Below are 23,144 nucleotides of genomic sequence, written 5' to 3'. Positions count from 1 at the left end.
GCGTATGCAAGGAGCATACCCCACACCCCAACAGTGTAAGTACGACCTGTACCCTCACCCGCGTATGCAAGGAGCGTACCCCACACCCCAACAGTGTAAGTACGACTCGAACCCCCACCCGCGTATGCATGGAGCGTACCCCCCATGTCAACAGTGTAAGTACGATCCGTACCCTCACCCGCGTATGCAAGGAGCGTACCCCACACCCCTACAGTGTAAGTACGACCCGTACCCTCACCCGCGTATGCAAGGAGCGTACCCCACACCCCAACAGTGTAAGTACGACCCGTACCCCCACCCGCGTATGCAAGGAGCGTACCCCCCACCCCAACAGTGTAAGTACGACCCGTACCCTCACCCGCGTATGCAAGGAGCGTACCCCACACCCCAACAGTGTAAGTACGACTCGAACCCCCACCCGCGTATGCATGGAGCGTACCCCCATGCCAACAGTGTAAGTACCATCCGTACCCTCACCCGCGTATGCAAGGAGCGTACCCCACACCCCAACAGTGTAAGTACGACCCGTACCCTCACCCGCGTATGCAAGGAGCGTACCCCACACCCCAACAGTGTAAGTACGACTCGAACCCTCACCTCCAATGCATGGAGCGTACCCCCACCGTGTATGTCCCAAGCGTACATATCCTGAAATAGGAGGTGTGTGTGCAGAGTCCTCCCAGCAGTGCCCTGAGACAGGAGGGGTGTGTGCCTATCACTCCCAGCAGTGCCCTGAGACAGGAGGGGTGTGTGCCTATCACTCCCAGCAGTGCCCTGAGCCAGGAGGGGTGGGTGTGGAGTCCTCCCAGCAGTGCCCTGAGACCGGAGGGGTGGGTGCCTATCACTCCCAGCAGTGCCCTGAGACAGGAGGGGTGGGTGTGGAGTCCTCCCAGCAGTGCCCTGAGACAGGAGGGGTGGGTGTGGAGTCCTCCCAGCAGTGCCCTGAGACAGGAGGGGTGGGTGCCTATCACTCCCAGCAGTGCCCTGAGACAGGAGGGGTGGGTGTGGAGTCCTCCCAGCAGTGCCCTGAGACAGGAGGGGTGGGTGTGGAGTCCTCCCAGCAGTGCCCTGAGACAGGAGGGGTGGGTGTGGATTCCTCCCAGCAGTGCCCTGAGACAGGAGGGGTGTGTGCCTATCACTCCCAGCAGTGCCCTGAGACAGGAGGGGTGGGTGCCTATCACTCCCAGCAGTGCCCTGAGCCAGGAGGGGTGGGTGTGGAGTCCTCCCAGCAGTGCCCTGAGACAGGAGGGGTGGGTGCCTATCACTCCCAGCAGTGCCCTGAGCCAGGAGGGGTGGGTGTGGAGTCCTCCCAGCAGTGCCCTGAGACAGGAGGGGTGTGTGCCTATCACTCCCAGCAGTGCCCTGAGACAGGAGGGGTGGGTGTGGAGTCCTCCCAGCAGTGCCCTGAGACAGGAGGGGTGGGTGTGGAGTCCTCCCAGCAGTGCCCTGAGACAGGAGGGGTGGGTGTGGAGTCCTCCCAGCAGTGCCCTGAGACAGGAGGGGTGTGTGCCTATCACTCCCAGCAGTGCCCTAAGACAGGAGGGGTGGGTGTGGAGTCCTCCCAGCAGTGCCCTGAGACAGGAGGGGTGGGTGTGGAGTCCTCCCAGCAGTGCCCTGAGACAGGAGGGGTGTGTGCCTATCACTCCCAGCAGTGCCCTGAGACAGGAGGGGTGGGTGTGGAGTCCTCCCAGCAGTGCCCTGAGACAGGAGGGGTGGGTGTGGAGTCCTCCCAGCAGTGCCCTGAGACAGGAGGGGTGGGTGTGGAGTCCTCCCAGCAGTGCCCTGAGACAGGAGGGGTGTGTGCCTATCACTCCCAGCAGTGCCCTGAGACAGGAGGGGTGGGTGTGGAGTCCTCCCAGCAGTGCCCTGAGACAGGAGGGGTGGGTGTGGAGTCCTCCCAGCAGTGCCCTGGGACAGGAGGGGTGGGTGTGGAGTCCTCCCAGCAGTGCCCTGAGACAGGAGGGGTGGGTGCCTATCACTCCCAGCAGTGCCCTGAGACAGGAGGGGTGGGTGTGGAGTCCTCCCAGCAGTGCCCTGAGACAGGAGGGGTGGGTGTGGAGTCCTCCCAGCAGTGCCCTGAGACAGGAGGGGTGGGTGTGGAGTCCTCCCAGCAGTGCCCTGAGACAGGAGGGGTGTGTGCCTATCACTCCCAGCAGTGCCCTGAGACAGGAGGGGTGGGTGTGGAGTCCTCCCAGCAGTGCCCTGAGACAGGAGGGGTGGGTGCCCATCACTCCCAGCAGTGCCCTGAGCCAGGAGGGGTGGGTGTGGAGTCCTCCCAGCAGTGCCCTGAGACAGGAGGGGTGTGTGCCTATCACTCCCAGCAGTGCCCTGAGCCAGGAGGGGTGGGTGTGGAGTCCTCCCAGCAGTGCCCTGAGACAGGAGGGGTGTGTGCCTATCACTCCCAGCAGTGCCCTGAGCCAGGAGGGGCGGGTGTGGTGTCCTCCCAGCAGTGCCCTGAGACAGGAGGGGTGGGTGTGGAGTCCTCCCAGCAGTGCCCTGAGACAGGAGGGGTGGGTGCCCATCACTCCCAGCAGTGCCCTGAGCTAGGAGGGGTGGGTGTGGAGTCCTCCCAGCAGTGCCCTGAGACAGGAGGGGTGTGTGCCTATCACTCCCAGCAGTGCCCTGAGCCAGGAGGGGTGGGTGTGGATTCCTCCCAGCAGTGCCCTGAGACAGGAGGGGTGTGTGCCTATCACTCCCAGCAGTGCCCTGAGCCAGGAGGGGCGGGTGTGGAGTCCTCCCAGCAGTGCCCTGAGACAGGAGGGGTGTGTGCCTATCACTCCCAGCAGTGCCCTGAGACAGGAGGGGTGGGTGCCTATCACTCCCAGCAGTGCCCTGAGACAGGAGGGGTGGGTGTGGAGTCCTCCCAGCAGTGCCCTGAGACAGGAGGGGTGTGTGCCTATCACTCCCAGCAGTGCCCTGAGCCAGGAGGGGCGGGTGTGGTGTCCTCCCAGCAGTGCCCTGAGACAGGAGGGGTGGGTGTGGAGTCCTCCCAGCAGTGCCCTGAGACAGGAGGGGTGGGTGCCCATCACTCCCAGCAGTGCCCTGAGCTAGGAGGGGTGGGTGTGGAGTCCTCCCAGCAGTGCCCTGAGACAGGAGGGGTGTGTGCCTATCACTCCCAGCAGTGCCCTGAGCCAGGAGGGGTGGGTGTGGAGTCCTCCCAGCAGTGCCCTGAGACAGGAGGGGTGTAACACATGTGTGTGAGGCCAGAATTATCCACATGCATACTGCCTACAAGGGAACATGTCCCCATGAACTCATGTCAACAGACTCCACACACAAGTACAGTGATCACCAAGGATGCCACGATTGTTGCAGGTGGAGACATGGCCCTGCATGCATGGCCAAAGTAGAAGGGCTCCGTCACACACACAGCTCATGTAGACACAGCTCTGCGCTAAACATTGGGAACACCCTGGAGGGAAGAAAGCTGGGTACACAGAGGAAGGAATACACCCTGGGACAAGTGCACCATGCAGTAACTGCTTACATGAACAAAGAAAGTTAGCCAACACCTTGTGATGGCACACAGATCCCAGGGTCCCCCCAATGAGCAGCACACTACTACATATCCCACACACCCAAACCCTGAAACACCACCCAAAACCATGTAGCAGCCCCACCAACACCAATACCAGCATAGCAGTAGTGTGATAATGAAAACAAAATTAAGCTTTATTCAGCATGAGCACAATGTCCGTGGATCGCAGGCAGTTCAATATTCACAAAGCCCATAGGGCAGTCAATGATTCCCAGCTGGATGGGGGACACAGTGGGATGCGTGTCCCCTACCTTGCCTGCACAGTCAAATGGCATCGTCTTCCACACTGGTGAGGGCATCAGGGGGGGGGGGGGAAGCACCAGGCACCGCAGGGACATCAGGGCAAAGGGGCGGCGTTGTGGGTGCAGGGATGGAGGACTCCACCACAGGGGGTGGGTCAGTGCCAAAGGCGGAGGCCAGGATGGCACTACACACCTTTGCAAGGTCCTCCAGGGAGTCCCCTGCACCCGAAGGGACCTCAGGCCCCAAGGAGGGGGGGGGGGGTCAGAGGGATGGGTCGCAGCGCCACCGGGGGAGGGTGGAGACAGGGGGGGAGACTCAACCACCCTGACCGAGGACTTCCTTGACCGCTTGCATGGTGGTGTAACTGTGGGGCTCAGGGACAGAGCGGCCATGAAGGAGTCCTTGGGGGAGATGTGGCCAGGAGAGCTGAGGGGAGGGGATTTGGAGGGAGTGGACTGGGTGGAATGCGGACTCCCACTATGGCTGCGTGTCACACGTTTGCCCCCCGACCCAGTGGGTGTGCCTACCTCACCCTGTGTGTGCGTGTCAGGAGGAGTGCGGTGGACCTTCCCTGCTGGTGTGGTGCCTGTGTCTGTTGATGTGGGTGCATGCCGACGTCTGGGTGTACGTGGGACAAGCATGGGAGTGGGAAGTGTGGATGGGGCAGGGGTAGGTGGGGGGAGGTCACGCTGCAGGAGACCCACTGCTGCAGTCAGTGTGGAGTCTATGGACCTCAGCAAGTTGCGTTGGTCAGCCTGCGATGAATGAATGCCCTCCAAGAATGCCTCGATGTTGGTGAGGGTTTTGCCGTGGGCATGGAGGACATTAAGGATCGCAGCCTGACCAACCTGCAGTTGCCGCTGGATGTCCACAGACTCTGCATTGGCGGCAGCAGTGGAGACCGGGGCAGGGGGTGCGGTGCCTGGCAGGAAGGAGACATGCTGTGACCGGGCACCCTGGGAAGGGACACGAGCAAGTGGGAGGCGGCTGATGGGAACTGAGGGGGCGGTGCGAGGTGTTGTTCCGTTGTCAGCTGCTGGTGCAGCCACCGCCCACTCGGAGACATCCTCCTTGGACCTGTCAGCTTCGTATTCTGACGTGCCAGTCGACAGGTCCTCGGCCGCACTATCCTCCACCTCTGTCCCACTCGATGTGCCAGCCCCGATGTCACGGCTGGCACTGGTGCTCGGTCCCTCCGCCTTGCCGGTGTCCATGTCTCCCTCTGTGTCCCCCGACGATGCTGTGGGCAGGGTGGAGAGACAGAAATTAATCAGACAGTTGTACACATCAGTCACATGAGTCCAATCTACATAGGTAACATTGCATAGCCTGAAAAGGAAGATCCCTAACATCTACTAAACAAGGTACCGATGTAGGGCATGAAACACACAGTTGGTTGAGCCACCATGCCACTGAAACACCATGGAGAGCATGAGACAATAGCTCAAGACAGGAAACGTAGTCTGACATAGCACCCAGGCCCTGGGGACAATCCAGCACTGCATCTGCACCACACAGCGTCGGTGAAAATACCGATGACCAGGGACCATATCCACGAACTTGAGACACATGCTGCATAGGTAATGCTGGAAACATGCCCAACATGACTCGGTCACTGCACCTTGCGTGTGTGTCCAGACAAACATCACACACTGCCCAGACCCAGCAAGTAGAAATCAGGATTTTACATATAGGCATTGCCCGCCCCAACCAACCCCTACACGAGGCAAATTGTTGAGACACAGGTGGCACCAACATCTCATAGTTTGGGTGATAAACACAGGGGCAGGCAAAATGCAAGATTGGACGCCAAACAGCCAAGGTGCACCTGTACAAATAATGAGGTACCAGTGCCCATCCTCAGATGAGTATAACAAGACACACAGGCACTGGCAACTGTGAGTATGAAGAAGGACAATCAGGTCAGGCTGCACAGTGGACACCTGTACAAAATAGCACGTCTATATACATGGTGACAGGGGACAATGGCACAGAGCACAACCTACGCTGTAGACACTGAGAGTGTCCACGTTTATGATGACACACACCACTGAGGAAAAGGTGCTCCAGGGGACAGTAGTGGGCACGCAACTACATGCTACTGAATGGTAATGACTGCAACACACGCCACCATCCCTGCACTATGCGTATCGCACACTCATGCACATCATGTCACAGGCCACTACATAGGACATGCGCGCTGTAAGGCATGACACATGAGAGACCAACTCCCATGTCTGGAGTCAGCATCAGTGCCAACTGACATGGAACCCACATGCAGTGAACTTGACAGGGCACAGCCAAGGTCCAAAAAGCTGTTACACACCACCCCCACACATGATGCTACAGGCATTGTTCTCGTGGACAAAGCACCAGCCTACATTACCTTGTGAAGGAGTGACCACACACAGACCAGGGAACACATTGCAAGGAGGGGAAGGGTGGCAGGGGCGCAGCGCTATACTGGGGCAAACAGGATCTGCACAGCACCTTTAAACCCTGCCAGTGAATTAATGCTACCGTGCCCTTACAAATGCCGGTGACACACAACAAACGCACATGTACCTACCCCCTTCCGGCTGCTGCATCGCCTGTATGCGCCTCTCCAGGTCTGGAAAGACCACCGGCAGCACACGCCTGTGGAGGTGGCTCAGACGGCGGCGGCCGCGGTTCTTGTGGCTCTCAGGTGAGTCCCCCAGCAGGAGCCGTGCAATCCTCCGCGTCCAGCACCGGATATCCTGCCAGCGTTTCCTCACCTGGGGCAGGCTCCGCCTCCGACCATCCACACCCCTCACGGCACTGACGGCGGTCAGCCAGATCTGCTCCTTGGCAGTGGCGCCTACCTGTGAGGAAGAACAAGTGACACCACATCAATACACCAGCCACATGTCACAGAGAGACATATGAGAACAAATTAGCTGGTTACAACAAGGCATGTCATGCAGCCAACGCATTGCACCTTTGTCATAGGGACATCATCCCCTGGTGAGGGAAAAAGCTGTACGTGCCATAGTGGGTACACAGGTGGAATGATGGCAATGTCACAATCAGTGATCAAGGCTCACACTGTGCATCACACCCACCCCTCCTGTCTCAGGGCACTGCTGGGAGTGATAGGCACACACCCCTCCTGTCTCAGGGCACTGCTGGGAGGACTCCACACCCACCCCTCCTGGCTCAGGGCACTGCTGGGAGTGATAGGCACACACCCCTCCTGTCTCAGGGCACTGCTGGGAGACATCAGGCATCCCCCCCCTGGGACCCCCCCTACAGTACATGGCATGTGTGTCACACCAGGACACAATGCCAGAAGTCACAGTCACAACATAGGGACAGTCTGTGCCAGTGGCCTATGCACTCACCTGATACCCTGGTCGCCCATACAGCATGGAGTACTGTGGGAGGATCACATCCAGCAGAGCCATGTTCTCCTCCAGGGTGAATGGCTGTGTCCTCTCCACAGCCCTTGACATGGTTCCAGGGAATCAGTAGCAGCAGCTGGGTTGACGAATGCAAAGATGTGCAGGCAAGTACTCCCTCATGGGGCCTGGCTGCCTTATATCTGCCTTTCTGCCCTGTCTCATGCACAGGAGTACAGAGTGATTGGTCACTCACATTTGCATCCTATGTTTCCACCAATCCCTTCAAACCTAGCAGTCTGTGGGTTCTCTATCGGTTTCATTCTCCTGCATGATGTCAGACCCACAAACACATTGCAACAATATAGAAGAATTCCAACTGACTTCTGCTGTGCACCTTCCAGAACAATTTCGAAATTTGAACTTGGTCTCCATGACAACCAGCATGCATGTAGGCCTTAATACTTGTCCCCTATGTAATTTGGAGCATCACACACAGGTACGGTGCGTTTCGGGGCCCTAGGGCACCCCAAATGCATTGCAACGGCCCGTACACGCATGCCTACGTTCACTATCAGTATGGGTGTCCTCGCGTATGCGTATTCGTAGTGGTACGGCCCGTACACACGCATGTACGCTCACTATTACTACGAGTACGCATACGCGTGCAGACCCATAGTGATAGTGAGCGTAGATGCGTGTGTACGGCCCGTACCCCTACGAGTACGCATACGCGTGCAGACCCATAGTGATAGTGAGCGTAGATGCGTGTGTACGGCCCGTACCACTACGAGTACGCATACGCGAGGACACACATTGTGATAGGGCCGTACACACGCATCTACGCTCACTATCACTATGGGTCTGCACGCGTATGCGTACTCATAGTGGTACGGACCGTACACACGCATCTACGCTCACTATCACTATGGGTCTGCACGCGTATGCGTACTCGTAGTGGTACGGACCGTACAAATGCCTGTACGCTCGCCATCACGATGGGTACACATACGGCAGCACTCCCACAGTGATTTGGGAACGTACACAGGCCCTCTTAGCAGCAGTACGGCGGTTTTTACACATCACAGTGGGGATAGGCGACACACAGGTAGGAATAGGGCGGACATACTTGTCCATGGATGGACATACTTGTCCATGGATGGACATACTTGTCCAGGAATGGACATCAAGGCATCGGCTGTGCATTACTACATGTGTGGGGCACAGGTGTGACAGGCTGTGATGTGGAACATGACTCCTGAGTGGAGAAGGCACCAGATGTATGATGAGATGTGTATAGGTGTACTGTGTGACGGTGCAATGTGTGCCAGCCATGCCCTTGACTCCTTTGACATGTGTGCATGTCGTACTGCACACTTGGGGTAAGCGTCACTGGCATGGCACGGACACCAACACACGGAATTGTCCCATGATGCCCGGTACAGGGGTTATGACACCTGACTTGTCACTACCCACAGTGCACAATGTGACTATGTCATTTATGTGTGGTGGATTTACATCAGGTTGATGTTGTAGCACCCTCATAAGCTGCAGCCGTAGCAGCAACCAACATGTGTCTGTGTGTAGATTGTCATTGCACACTGTTCCACACACCATGCCACATGTGGTATCGGATGTGAGGTGCACATGTATGCATGGGACACGGAGTAGCGTGACAAGGCCATGTCTGCATCCTCACAAGGAATGTGTGGTGAGTCATGACATGTGTACCTTCATGGCAAGGTGTGTGGGCTGTCCTAGTGTAATGTCATGTGACCTGTGGCTCCAGTGTTCCGCTACCAGTCTCTGCAATCGGCATCCTACTTCTGCTGATGTGTGGGTGTATGTCACTCCTGTCTTGCGTCTGGCTGTTCACTTGCACTGGGACACAGCTATTCCCATGGCGTGGCATGGGGAGGTTCTCAATCTCCGTGTGTAGCTGGGTCTTGGAAGGAGTGCCACCTTGCATCCATACGTGTGCTGGCCATGTAGCACATACCTGACTCCCTATGTAGCATGTGTGTATTGCCAGATTAACATGTGCTCAGTAGACATGAGTTGTTGTCGTGGTGCACTCACTCTTCCTTGTCACTTCCAAATTACTGCAGAGCGCCGCCTCTTGCCCGAATAATTCCAGACTTGGCTGCCATGCAGGAGAATGACAGCATCCGGCTCTACCGCTTCACCCAACCGTTGATTCTGGAGTTGACGGCGAGACTGGCACCACACCTGCAACCGCTGCACAGGTATCCTACAGCACTGACACCCCAGCTGAAGGTAATGGCTGCCCTACATTTTCTTGCCACGGGTACCTTTCAAAATACCATAGCTCATGTTGGTGGCATGTCCCAGAGCATGTTCAGCGGTGTGCTGCATGATTTCTTGGAGGCCATGTTGATTCACCTGGATGACTTCATCAAGTTCCCAACCCCTGAACAGATGACTGAGGTCAAGCGTGGATTCTATGCCCTGGGAGGGATGCCCCATGTCATTGGGTCCATAGATGGGACACATGTAGCTTTGGTACCACCACACGCACGGGAGGTGGCGTACCGCAATCGGAAGCACTACCACTCCATCAATGCCCTTGTGGTGTGTCTCTCCAACATGGTGATTTCACATGTCTGTGCTAGTTTTCCAGGATCAGCACACGATGCCTACATCATGAGGCGTAGCGGGATGCCTGATATAATGATGCAGCTGCGCAACGAACTGGCATGTGTTGTAGGTGGGTACAGTCTGTCTGTCTTCTATTCTGTATCGCCTACCAGCACGACCGCTTCACCACTTCTAACGATGACCATGTGCTTCCCATGTAGGGGACGCTGGCTATCCCAACATGCCATGGCTGATCACACCTCTCCGCAACCCCATCACGCCGGCACAGCTCCGCTACAACACCGCCCATGGCCGGACAAGGCGAGTGATAGAGAGGACGTTTGGCATGCTGAAGAGCAGATTCCGGTGCCTCCACAAGACCGGCGGTGCACTCCCTTATGCCCCGGCAAAGGTCTGCAAGATCTTCATGGTCTGCTGCATGCTGCACAACATGGCAGTTGAAAGAGCTGTGCCACTCATCCTGAATCAACATGACGAGGACCATCCACCCGTGGAGGACGAAGGGCTTGGCAATGGGGCTAGTGATGTGGAGGATGTGGAGCCGCAAGAGGACATCCGGACTCGGCTCATACGCGACTTCTTTGCTTAGTGGTGAGTACCAGTGTCTGAGTGTGCACGCATTGGTCCCCGTGTGGCATGCGTTGTGATGTGTGTCTCCACCTGCATGTATGGCACGTGACTCAGAGGTGTGTGTGGGTGTGTCACTGGAGTGATGGTGCCAGTGATGGTAGTATTTCCCCAGTCATTATAATGACCTAGCATGTTGTCATCCATACATGTGTCGAGTAAATGCACATGCAAGTGGCTGTGCATTTTTGTGGCTGACTTCTTGTGTGTCTCTCTTCCCCAGGTACCTGCACATGCCGTCTGCTGGTTGCATTGTTGTGGCACTGCTATTCATCATGGACATGACATCGTGGGCTGACTCAGCGTTACAGGCACGGACACAATTGGAAGTCTCCATGGGGTAAGGGATGCATCTGGGGTGTATTGGGTGTGGCAGTTGTTCACGATGTATGCACACTGCCCCTGTCGATGTGTTGTTCCTCTGCAGCCATGTCGCATCCCCATGGGACACGACATGCAGCTGTGTACACCTGAATAGATGGTCTGCCTGGTTGACAGGCATCAGTGATGGGATAGGGGATTGTGATGATGGCATCAATGTGTGTGACACTGCCCTCGGCCACATACGGTTAGCATTGGCTGGACATGGTGTGGGACTTCGACATCAGCGGATCTATGGTGTATGGCAGGCTCTCCGTGTGCAGCTGTGGGTATTTAGCTGTTAGCCGACGCTTGTGTGCCACTTCCATGGCAAACACGCATGTGTGCTGCAGAAGGGGGGTGCCAGTGTTGGACCCACATGTTACTCCACATGATGTGTTCATGTGTACTTCGAGTGGCCTCTGCAATCCCGAATACATGTCTAATAAAGGTGTCCATATGCCTCCAAGGTGCCTCTTCTCAGTCAATGCTGGTGTGTTGCCACGGTGCATCCTGCATGTCTGGCATGGTATTCCCTGATTGTGGCTATGTGTCAATGTGTCGAGTTGCAAGATGCAAGCTGTGTGTGTGGGCTGAGACTGTGTATTGGGCATGATGTCCATGACTGTGTTGGTATTGTGACATGTGCCATCCCCATGCATCCAACGTTGGCCAGGCCCCCATTCTCGGCATCCACCGGACTCCGGCTTGCAGGACATGGTTCTGCCACCTGTGTACACATGCCTGGGTGCCCCCCAGGACACTGGACTGGATCCCTGACCACTGCGCATGACAGTTGCTGTACTCAATGTGTGTGTCAGCACGGTTGTTCGGCAACCCCCTCAGCTGGTTGGGCCCATCAAGGGTGTGTATGGTGCTCCATGTCTGTCTTGCCTAATACACTGTGACCCATGTGTCCTGTGCCAGACTCAGGCCCCAGGGTGTGGATGGTTGAAGACAAAAGATGACTCAGGCATGTTTTGACTTTACAAGACACATGTTAGTTAATAATGCTACCAGCAGGCATCTACTCATCATAGTGTGATTTATTAGTGGGGGGGGGCAAAGTAAGGGTCTTTCCGGGATGTTTGAATCCAAAGTTCAGTAGGGGAGTTGGGGTCCTTGCCATTGGAAATCCTCAGAGTCCATGCCACAGTCTTTGTCAACATTGGTCAGCCAGTGACCAGCAGGGCCATGTGGCAGAGAATGTCTCTTGATGCTGTGATGCTGTTGCTCCAGTGGGCCAGGTGCCAGGCCAGGTGTCCTGGGAGATGGTGATGTAGCAGCCACCCTCACGGTCCTTTCCGTGGACGACCCGGCCTCCTGCGGGGAACCTCACCAGCAGGCCGTGACGACGTCTGGGATGCTCCGTCGGATGTTTCCTCCTCCTCCTCCTGATCCCTCCCTGTGGGTGGTGATGTTCTCCGCCTTCTGGCACAGGGAGGGTCGGCCATGGTGTCGGCCATCCGACGGAGTGTAGCGTGAATCCCCTGGAATGCCGTCACTTGCTCAGCCTGTCTGTCCTCCATCCTCCGTTGGTGTACCAGTAGACAGGCAATTAGCTCCGCATGTTGCTGGGCCTGCTGGGCCTTGATCCCCTCGAGGACGGACACAACCTGGGCCATGCCCGTGGTGTCCTGCCGGTATGAGTCCAGGATGTTACGGACATGGGAAAATACCGGATCCCCAGCCAACTGGTCAGGCTCGCGCCTCCGCCGTCCTCCACTCCCACCACCCCTGCCCACTTGCACCTGGCCTGCACTTGTGGGCACATGGGGTCTCCGGGACCCCTGAGGGGTGGCATTGGCGTTGTCGCCTGCCTCCTCCTGGGTGCCCGGGACACCGTGTCCCTCCTGGCGAGCCTGGCTGCACTGTGGTGTTAGGGCAGGGATCCTGGGTGTCTCCTGGGATGTGGCAGGAGTGGGGGTGGTGGTTGGCACAGTTGTACCTGACGCAGGTGCTGCAGGTGGTTGGACACCAGAGGGGCCAGGTTGGTCGGGGTCGTCCGCAGAGTGGTGAGAGTGGTCGCTGCCGGTGGGATCGGGCTCCTGCAGATCCAGGTCCTGTGAGTGTTCCCCCCCAGTGTTGGGGGGTGCACCACGACGTTGACCTGTGTGTGAGAGAGACAATGTTAATTTTTGTCCATGCAACATCCATGTTTCATCATTTTCAAAGTTGGCACATTTCCTCTTGGAATTAGGATTGGTCTTGCATTCCACTCACAGTGCACTTGTGCATGGGTGTGTCCCTTGGGCACCACTTTGGCCCCTTTAACTATGTGTGGCACAGTCTTACTTGCTGCGTCAAGTGTGACTGCAGTCAGCAGTGGAGTGGGCAGGTGTGGCAAGCCATGCACTGTACATGTGCACATGGAGTGGATCCACACACTTATATGATCCAGGTAGCTGTCCTTGTGCTCGTGAACAGGTTGTGACATGGCCATGTGTTTTGCCATGGTGAAGAGGGGGGCTTCTGGCACTGGCCACCCTTGTCTACATGCACGCAGTCTACCTGCTGACGAGCAGACATTCACACACGCAACACGGCTGATTGGCTCTCCCTGTGTCTCGCTCCCTCTGTGTCCCCCCTCTCCCTCCCTCTGTGTCCCCCTCTCCCTCCCTCCGTGTGTCAGCCTCCTCCCTCTGTCCGTCTCCCTCCCTCTCTGTCCCCCTCTCCCTCCCTCTCTGTCCCCCTCTCCCTCCATCTCTGTCCCCCTCTCCCTCCCTCTCTGTCCCCCTCTCCCTCCCTCTCAGTCCCCCTCTCCCTCCCTCCGTGTGTCAGCCTCCTCCCTCTGTCAGTCTCCCTCCCTCTCTGTCCCCCTCTCCCTCCATCTCTGTCCCCCTCTCCCTCCATCTCTGTCCCCCTCTCCCTCCATCTCTGTCCCCCTCTCCCTCCATCTCTGTCCCCCTCTCCCTCCATCTCTGTCCCCCTCTCCCTCCCTCTCTGTCCCCCTCTCCCTCCATCTCTGTCCCCCTCTCCCTCCCTCCGTGTGTCAGCCTCCTCCCTCTGTCCGTCTCCCTCCCTCTCTGTCCCCCTCTCCCTCCCTCCGTGTGTCACCCTCTGTCACCTCGGCCCAGCTTCCTGGGCACACACTGTTAGCAGATCTTTGAGTGGCCCTTGGATTGTTGATGTGAGTTTGTTTCTGATCTCCAGGCACCCATTGGGTGTAGTGTCTGTGTCTGTGCGCTGCTGCTGTGGTGGTGTGTGCTGCCACTCTTTCACAATGTTGGCTGTTCATTAGCTGCTGTCATGTGCAAAACAGTGCCTTCACCCCCATGTGTTGATGCAAGGCGTCCGCCATTTGCTGGCAAGTCATTCCTGTGTTGGGACACACTGTTTGTCTGGCTGTGACCTAGGCCATATGGGTAGAGTGAATTGTTGTCTGCTTCTGAGTTGCACTATGTGCTTTTTTGGGCCCAGCCTCCCGCCATCCGGGTTACCGTGTCATGTGTTGTTGTCTTCTATGGCCTGTGACTTGACATTGTCCAGCTGGGTGCATGGGGCATGGTGGCAGCAGTGGCATGTGCGTGCTCATGGAGTGTGGTTGAGTCATGCGATGGCTTGTGGTGGTTGCGTGCCTGTTGGTGATTTTGGTTGTGGATGCCGTTCCCCCCTTGTGAGGTGCGTTGTTTGTGTACTCACCCGGGTCTCGGAGTCCTTCTAATCCTTCGACTGCCTCCACCGGCAGTATGGCCATCACCCTCTCCTCCCAGGGATGGTACTGTACGGGTCTGCGGGAGGGCCCTCCTCCGGTGGCGTTGGCCTGGTCGTGTTCATCCTGCCTCTTGGCTCGGACCCTCCTCCGCAGATCGTACCACCTGTTCTGGCATTCCTGCTTGGTCCGCCTGGTGTCCGCAACAGCATTCACAGCATCGACGATGGTCTGCCACATGGCAGTTTTTGCTGCCAGGCTGGTGCTTCTGACCAATGTTCCAAAGATCTGTGGCTCGACTCTGAGGATTTGATCTAAAAGGACCTCCAATTCTCGGTTACTGAACTTTGGATTCTTGGTGGTGGGCATGGTGAGGGGTGTGGGTGGGGATGGTGGGGGGGGTGTGTGGATGTTGGGGGGTGTGTGGATGGTTGTGTGTGTGTGTGAATGTGATGAGGGGGTGTTTGTGAGGGTGGTTGTGTGAAGGTGTGCAAGTGTAAGGTGTGGTGTAGCTTGTAGTGTGGTTCTGTGGTATCTGGCAGCAGTGAGTCTGTTGCAAAGGCTCATGGTTTGTGTGTGTGGGCCCTTTTTATTGGTCCATTGGTGGGTGTGGCTGTGTTTGAATCTTGGGTGGGTTGGTTATAAGGAGTGGTGGTGTATTTGGCCTCTGTTTGTTTTTGGCAGTTGCAGGTCAGTGAATGTGTTGTTTTAGTGGTTGTTGGACATGTTTAGTGGCTTTGTGCCATTCGAATGGTGTATTCTTGTGTTGTTTTGTTTTGTCCTGGTTGTGTACGTGCGTTTTGAGCGTGTGTACGGTGTGTACATGGGCCATTTGGTTGTACGGTGCTGTCCTTGTGTGTGGGTTGGTACGACTCGTACATGCGGTGGTGATGTTGGGGCCTGGGGTGCGCTCCGTACTTAGGAGGTTGTGTTGGGGGTAGGACCGGAACGTACTGGGGTGTACATAGACGGTGGTACGACACGTACTGGGGTGGGGGTACACGGGGGTACGACACGTACTGGGGTGGGGGTACGACTGGAACGTACTGGGGTGTACATAGACGGTGGTACGACACGTACTGGGGTGGGGGTAGGACTGGAACGTACTGGGGTGTACATAGACGGTGGCACGACACGTACTGGGGTGTGGGTACACGGGGGTACGACACGTACTGGGGTGGGGGTACGACTGGAACGTACTGGGGTGTACATAGACGGTGGTACGACACGTACTGGGGTGGGGGTAGGACTGGAACGTACTGGGGTGTACATAGACGGTGGTACGACACGTACTGGGGTGGGGGTACGACTGGAACGTACTGGGGTGTACATAGACGGTGGTACGACACGTACTGGGGTGTACATAGACGGTGGTACGACACGTACTGGGGTGGGGGTAGGACTGGAACGTACTGGGGTGTACATAGATGGTGGTACGACACGTACTGGGGTGTGTGTACGACTGGAACGTACTGGGGTGTACATAGACGGTGGCACGACACGTACTGGGGTGTGGGTACACGGGGGTACGACACGTACTGGGGTGGGGGTAGGACTGGTATGTACTGGGGTGTACATAGATGGTGGCACGACACGTACTGGGGTGGGGGTACGACTGGAACGTACTAGGGTGTACATAGACGGTGGTACGACACGTACTGGGGTGTGGGTACACGGGGGTACGACACGTACTGGGGTGGGGGTAGGACTGGAACGTACTGGGGTGTACATAGACGGTGGTATGACACGTACTGGGGTGGGGGTACGACTGGAACGTACTGGGGTGTACATAGACGGTGGTACGACACGTACTGGGGTGTGGGTACATGGGGGTACGACACGTACTGGGGTGGGGGTACGACTGGAACGTACTGGGGTGTACATAGACGGTGGTACGACACGTACTGGGGTGTGGGTACACGGGGGTACGACACGTACTGGGGTGGGGGTACGACTGGAACGTACTGTGGTGTACATAGACGGTGGTACGACACGTACTGGGGTGTACATAGACGGGGGTACGACACGTACTGGGGTGAGGGTAGGACTGGAACGTACTGGGGTGTACATAGACGGTGGCACGACACGTACTGGGGTGGGGGTACGACTGGAACGTACTGGGGTGTACATAGACGGTGGTACGACACGTACTGGGGTGTGGGTACACGGGGGTACGACACGTACTGGGGTGGGGGTACGACTGGAACGTACTGGGGTGTACATAGACGGTGGTACGACACGTACTGGGGTGGGGGTAGGACTGGAACGTACTGGGGTGTACATAGACGGTGGTACGACACGTACTGGGGTGTGTGTACGACTGGAACGTACTGGGGTGTACATAGACGGTGGCACGACACGTACTGGGGTGTGGGTACACGGGGGTACGACACGTACTGGGGTGGGGGTAGGACTGGAACGTACTGGGGTGTACATAGACGGTGGCACGACACGTACTGGGGTGGGGGTACGACTGGAACGTACTGGGGTGTACATAGACGGTGGTACGACACGTACTGGGGTGTGGGTACACGGGGGTACGACACGTACTGGGGTGGGGGTAGGACTGGAACGTACTGGGGTTTACATAGACGGTGGTATGACATGTACTGGGGTGGGGGTACGACTGGAACGTACTGGGGTGTACATAGACGATGGTACGACACGTACTGGGGTGTGGGTACACGGGGGTACGACACGTACTGGGGTGGGGGTACGACTGGAACGTACTGGGGTGTACATAGACGGTGGTACGACACGTACTGGGGTGTACATAGACGGGGGTACGACACGTACTGGGGTGGGGGTAGGACTGGAACGTACTGGGGTGTACATAGACGGTGGCACGACACGTACTGGGGTGGGGGTACGACTGGAACGTACTGGGGTGTACATAGACGGTGGTACGACACGTACTGGGGTGTGGGTACACGGGGGTACGACACGTACTGGGGTGGGGGTAGGACTGGAACGTACTGGGGTGTACATAGACGGTGGTACGACACGTACTGGGGTGGGGGTACGACTGGAACGTACTGGGGTGTACATAGACGGTGGTACGACACGTACTGGGGTGTGGGTACACGGGGGTACGACACGTACTGGGGTGGGGGTACGACTGGAACGTACTGGGGTGTACATAGACGGTGGTACGACACGTACTGGGGTGTGGGTACACGGGGGTACGACACGTACTGGGGTGGGGGTACGACTGGAACGTACTGGGGTGTACATAGACGGTGGTACGACACGTACTGGGGTGTACATAGACGGGGGTACGACATGTACTGGGGTGGGGGTAGGACTGGAACGTACTGGGGTGTACATAGACGGTGGCACGACACGTACTGGGGTGGGGGTACGACTGGAACGTACTGGGGTGTACATAGACGGTGGTACGACACGTACTGGGGTGTGGGTACACGGGGGTACGACACGTACTGGGGTGGGGGTACGACTGGAACGTACTGGGGTGTACATAGACGGTGGTACGACACGTACTGGGGTGGGGGTAGGACTGGAACGTACTGGGGTGTACATAGACGGTGGTACGACACGTACTGGGGTGTGTGTACGACTGGAACGTACTGGGGTGTACATAGACGGTGGCACGACACGTACTGGGGTGTGGGTACACGGGGGTACGACACGTACTGGGGTGGGGGTAGGACTGGAACGTACTGGGGTGTACATAGACGGTGGCACGACACGTACTGGGGTGGGGGTACGACTGGAACGTACTGGGGTGTACATAGACGGTGGTACGACACGTACTGGGGTGTGGGTACACGGGGGTACGACACGTACTGGGGTGGGGGTAGGACTGGAACGTACTGGGGTGTACATAGACGGTGGTACGACACGTACTGGGGTGGGGGTATGACTGGAACGTACTGGGGTGTACATAGACGGTGGTACGACACGTACTGGGGTGTGGGTACATGGGGGTATGACACGTACTGGGGTGGGGGTACGACTGGAACGTACTGGGGTGTACATAGACGGTGGTACGACACGTACTGAGGTGTGGGTACACGGGGGTACGACACGTACTGGGGTGGGGGTACGACTGGAACGTACTGGGGTGTACATAGACGGTGGTACGACACGTACTGGGGTGTACATAGACGGGGGTACGACACGTACTGGGGTGGGGGTAGGACTGGAACGTACTGGGGTGTACATAGACGGTGGCACGACACGTACTGGGGTGGGGGTACGACTGGAACGTACTGGGGTGTACATAGACGGTGGTACGACACGTACTGGGGTGTGGGTACACGGGGGTACGACACGTACTGGGGTGGGGGTATGACTGGAACGTACTGGGGTGTACATAGACGGTGGTACGACACGTACTGGGGTGGGGGTAGGACTGGAACGTACTGGGGTGTACATAGACGGTGGTACGACACGTACTGGGGTGGGGGTAGGACTGGAACGTACTGGGGTGTACATAGACGGTGGTACGACACGTACTGGGGTGTGGGTACACGGGGGTACGACACGTACTGGGGTGGGGGTAGGACTGGAACGTACTGGGGTGTACATAGACGGTGGTACGACATGTACTGGGGTGGGGGTACGACTGGAACATACTGGGGTGTGGGTACACGGGGGTACGACACGTACTGGGGTGGGGGTACGACTGGAACGTACTGGGGTGTACATAGACGGTGGTACGACACGTACTGGGGTGGGGGTACGACTGGAACGTACTGGGGTGTACATAGACGGTACGACACGTACTGGGGTGGGGGTAGGACTGGAACGTACTGGGGTGTACATAGACGGTGGTACGACACGTACTGGGGTGGGGGTACGACTGGAACGTACTGGGGTGTACAGAGACGGTGGTACGACACGTACTGGGGTGTGGGTACACGGGGGTATGACACGTACAGGTGTGGGGGTAGGACTCGGACGTACTGGGGTGTACCTAGACGGGTGGGGGTGTACATACACGGGGGGTACGTGTCGGACGTACGGGGGCTGGGGGGAGTGTTGGGCGCGTATGCGGGCACATGTCTCCATGGTTGCTGTAGGAGTTCGGTGCGGACGGTGTTTTTTCCATACGGTTGTAACCTCGGACGCACGGGATGGATCGTGATTCCTCGGTCGGACTTGACTTCTCACGTTTGTACGGTAAATCGCCCGTGGACGTGTCGGACACATTTTCCGACCCGAGGACGTGTGGGGAAATATTCCCAATGCGGTTCGTATGGACTTTTTACCATGCGAATTGTGATTGCCAGTTCGTACGGCACTTGTACGATTCGTACGGTAAAAAGACCGGATACGAGTCGCACGGGGGCATTTTTTACCGGATCGTGATCGGCACCTTAGTATTGGAATAATGGGTAATGGCATTCTGTAATTTTATAATATTTATTGATGTTTATTTTTGTAAAACATTTTTTTTCTATATGTTAAATATTGATAATGCAAGGTCAATATAAATAATCTGAGAACCACAAATAATAAGACAAGAGCATGGTTTTGAATGTAGTTTTTAAAAATTTTTGTTGTTTATTCATTTGAGTTAGATAATTCAGAAATATCATTATTTACATTGTAATTAAATTCAAACTTATTGCATATAGGTCACAAAAAATGTTAGGTACATTTACAATATTTTGAACAATTTTATTGTAAATTACAAGTATTAATTAAGTAGTAAAATTTAGTGTTTTAAATTAAATTTAACATAGAAATAGCATTTGTCAATATTAATACAACAGTTTTTGCAAAACTTTTCATATATGAACATTTTAATATTTGTATGACAAACATGTTATATGTTTTTATTAATATTAATATGTAAAATATTAATATTAATTTTTTGTACAATGTTTTCAAAACAAACATATTTTTAACATAAATAAAATTATCGCATTTATAAAAAAAAATTAACAATTTTTAATACATTGTTTTGTAGTATTTTATTTTTACTAATTATAATAATAAATATTTAAGATTTTTTAATATTTATTTTTATAATTTTACACATTAGGAACATTTGTAGACAATTTTTAGGTACATGAACAAAATAGGTGTATTTTAGCAAAATAATAGAAGATATTTGTGTGTGAATTTAATTTGTACCTGATTTAATGAGGGTTTTTTGGTATAGTTAAATGTTTTATTATCTTTTGGGCTCTCTATTTTGTAACCCGCTAATGTTGTTTTGGGTCATTTGGTTTGAAGGGAAGCTCGCGGTTGGGAGTTACTTCGCGTCGTGAAAGGTAAGGTTTGTTTTATATGTTTTAGATGGTTTCAAACTTTATTTTGAGCCTAGTTAGATACTGTTTAGTGTAGCTGTATATATATTAGTTATATTTGGAAAGGTTATGTGTTAGAGTTGAGTGTTGTGTTTTTACGTGTTTTCTACGTTGTGTAGGCATGTTTAGAGAGTTAGGTTTAAGGTGTTTAATGTATATTTAGAACTGTTTTAAATGTAGTACTATTGTTAGTAAGTGATTATGTGTTTTATGTGGGTGGGAATGTATGTAGATTAGTATTTATACTTTCGTTTCTAGGTTCTTCGTTTCGGATGGAGTCTTTTTTTTTTAAAGTGTGTGTTCGTTTTATTGAACAATATGTTTTTTACACTTCTTTAAATGGATCTGTTTTAATGGAGCGTTTTTTAACGTTTTTATCTATTTTCGGGTTTTTCATGGGTTTCGGATGGATATTTGGTGAATGGATAATGGATTTCATCGACAGTTGTATTTTTGCATTTTTTTTTGGGAAGCTTTTTTTTTTTATCTTTGGATTGTGTAACCAGGAAATGGATTTTTCTGAGTTGTGAATACAATTGGTAAGTGAATTTATTAATAATTTGTGTGGGTGGGTATTGTTTAATATTATTGTATATTTTTATTTATTACAAATATTATTAATGTGTGTAAATATTTTTTTGACAATATGTATAAATATGTTACACACACTAATTATTTTTGTGATAAGATAAATATATTTTATGTGTTGCATATAATTCAAATATAGTAATTAGTCATTTATTTGTATTGGTTTTTTAAAGAAGTGTTTTAGCTATGATGTTTAGGTATTCTAGGCCTTTGGTAGTAGGGTACAATTTTACTTGTTGCTCTAGATATTTATACATTTGTTTAGTTTGTTTAGAGGTTTTCGGAGTTAGCGGAGTTATGGATTGTTCCATTCGGAACTCTTGATAACTCTGTTCTTTTTGTAGGCATGATATAAATTTTTCTATGGTTGGTTTTGTTCTGCCTGTTGATTGTAGGAAGGCGTTATGCCATCCTTCAACTGCGTTATTAGTTTTTGATTCTCCATTTAATGTGCTTCTGTATACATTCCACCAGGGAATCAAGAATTTAGGGTTTCTTCTGTGGCCAGATCTATGTAGTCTGCCGACCCAGGTATCTTCGAAATAGTCCAATAGTGGACTTAGTTTTTCTTCATTTTGTTTGTAGAATGCACTGTCTATTAAAATGTTGTAATGTTTTGTTACGTCTGTGTCAGGGACATAAGCTAGTGCAATTAGTTTTTTTATTTGATATGCGAAAGCTGAATTTGTTGCATATTCAATGCTTAGGGCTAATTTTTGCATGTGTCTCCATAGGCACTGATTAAAATGATAGTAACAGCCTTGGATGGAGGTATGGGGGTGTATTTTTAATATAGTATTAATCATTGCATGTTCAAAATCTAGGATTATTTTTTGTGGGGAAAAGTTATTTGTTTTTTGTTTTAGTGTATTTAATAGTTCAGTGTATGTTGAGTTATGTTTGTTTGGTAATAATGTGTAAATTAATGGTATATTGCAATTGTGGTATAGGACGTGTATTGTATATAGTTGGAAAAAGGGTTTGGGACATATGGTAAAAGTACCATCCATCATCCAGTTTTGTGATTCTTGTAGTTTACAGAGATTATTAGCAGTTCCAAATATTATTATTCTTTTGTCATTGTTTTGATTATCAAAAATGACAAATGGTTCTTTGTTTAAAGTTATAATTTGTTCTGGACTTAGTATAACTTTACTATATGTGTGAGGAATTGGAGTTGAAGTAGTAGTGGTTTTTTTGGTACGTGCTATAGTTCTTTTGAGTGAAGTTACAGATGGCATTTGTGTAGTAGCAGTTTTAGGAATTTTGGGAAGCTGTTCTTTTAAAATCACACTTGTAGCTTTCTGAGAGCTTGTGCTAGCTTCATTTATAGTTTCCAATGCAGATCTCACTTCTATTTCAGTAATGTTTGGTGGATGGTTATGTTCTCTAGTGTACAGTACTGTTGTTTGTCGTGTTGTAGCACGGCCATAGCACTTATTAGAGTAGTATTTAGTGCATTTCCAGTTAACTTTTAAACCGTACACTTTTTCCTGTGTGTAAGTGTATCCCATATAGCATAATAACATTTTTCCCTTCTGGCTTGTTATGAATTCTGCTCCTTCAGTCATTTTGATGTAGCGTTATCTATGAAAAATATATATTATAGTTATTCTATATGGTCTAGTATTAATTTTCAGTAGAAAAATACCAAATTTTAGTTACAATATACTTACAAAGTTGGTTTAGATGTGTTTGAGTAGAATGCTTTTTATTCTTTATTTGTAGAATTTTCTCTTAGTATTTTCATTCTCTGGAAAATAAAAGTACATATGTTGTACTAATTGTTTCTATATTTTTATAGGGAATGGTTAGGGGATTTGTAATTAGTATTTAATTAGGGTGGTATTTTAATCTATGAGTTAATTTTTGGTAGT

General features: G+C 53.0%; 1 long non-coding RNA gene across 1 annotated transcript in view; it reads left to right on the top strand.

The window, feature by feature from the left end:
• Positions 1 to 23,144, top strand: part of LOC146867606 (uncharacterized) — a 289,864-nt gene that overhangs the window by 41,052 nt on the left and 225,668 nt on the right. The gene's annotated exons all lie outside the window — the stretch shown is intronic.

The sequence above is a fragment of the Triturus cristatus genome, chromosome 1_2 (genome assembly GCF_964204655.1).
Source record: "Triturus cristatus chromosome 1_2, aTriCri1.1, whole genome shotgun sequence".
NCBI classification, from domain to species: domain Eukaryota; kingdom Metazoa; phylum Chordata; class Amphibia; order Caudata; family Salamandridae; genus Triturus; species Triturus cristatus.
Note: the sequence above shows the minus strand (reverse complement) of the source record. Positions and strands in the feature narration are given on the sequence as shown.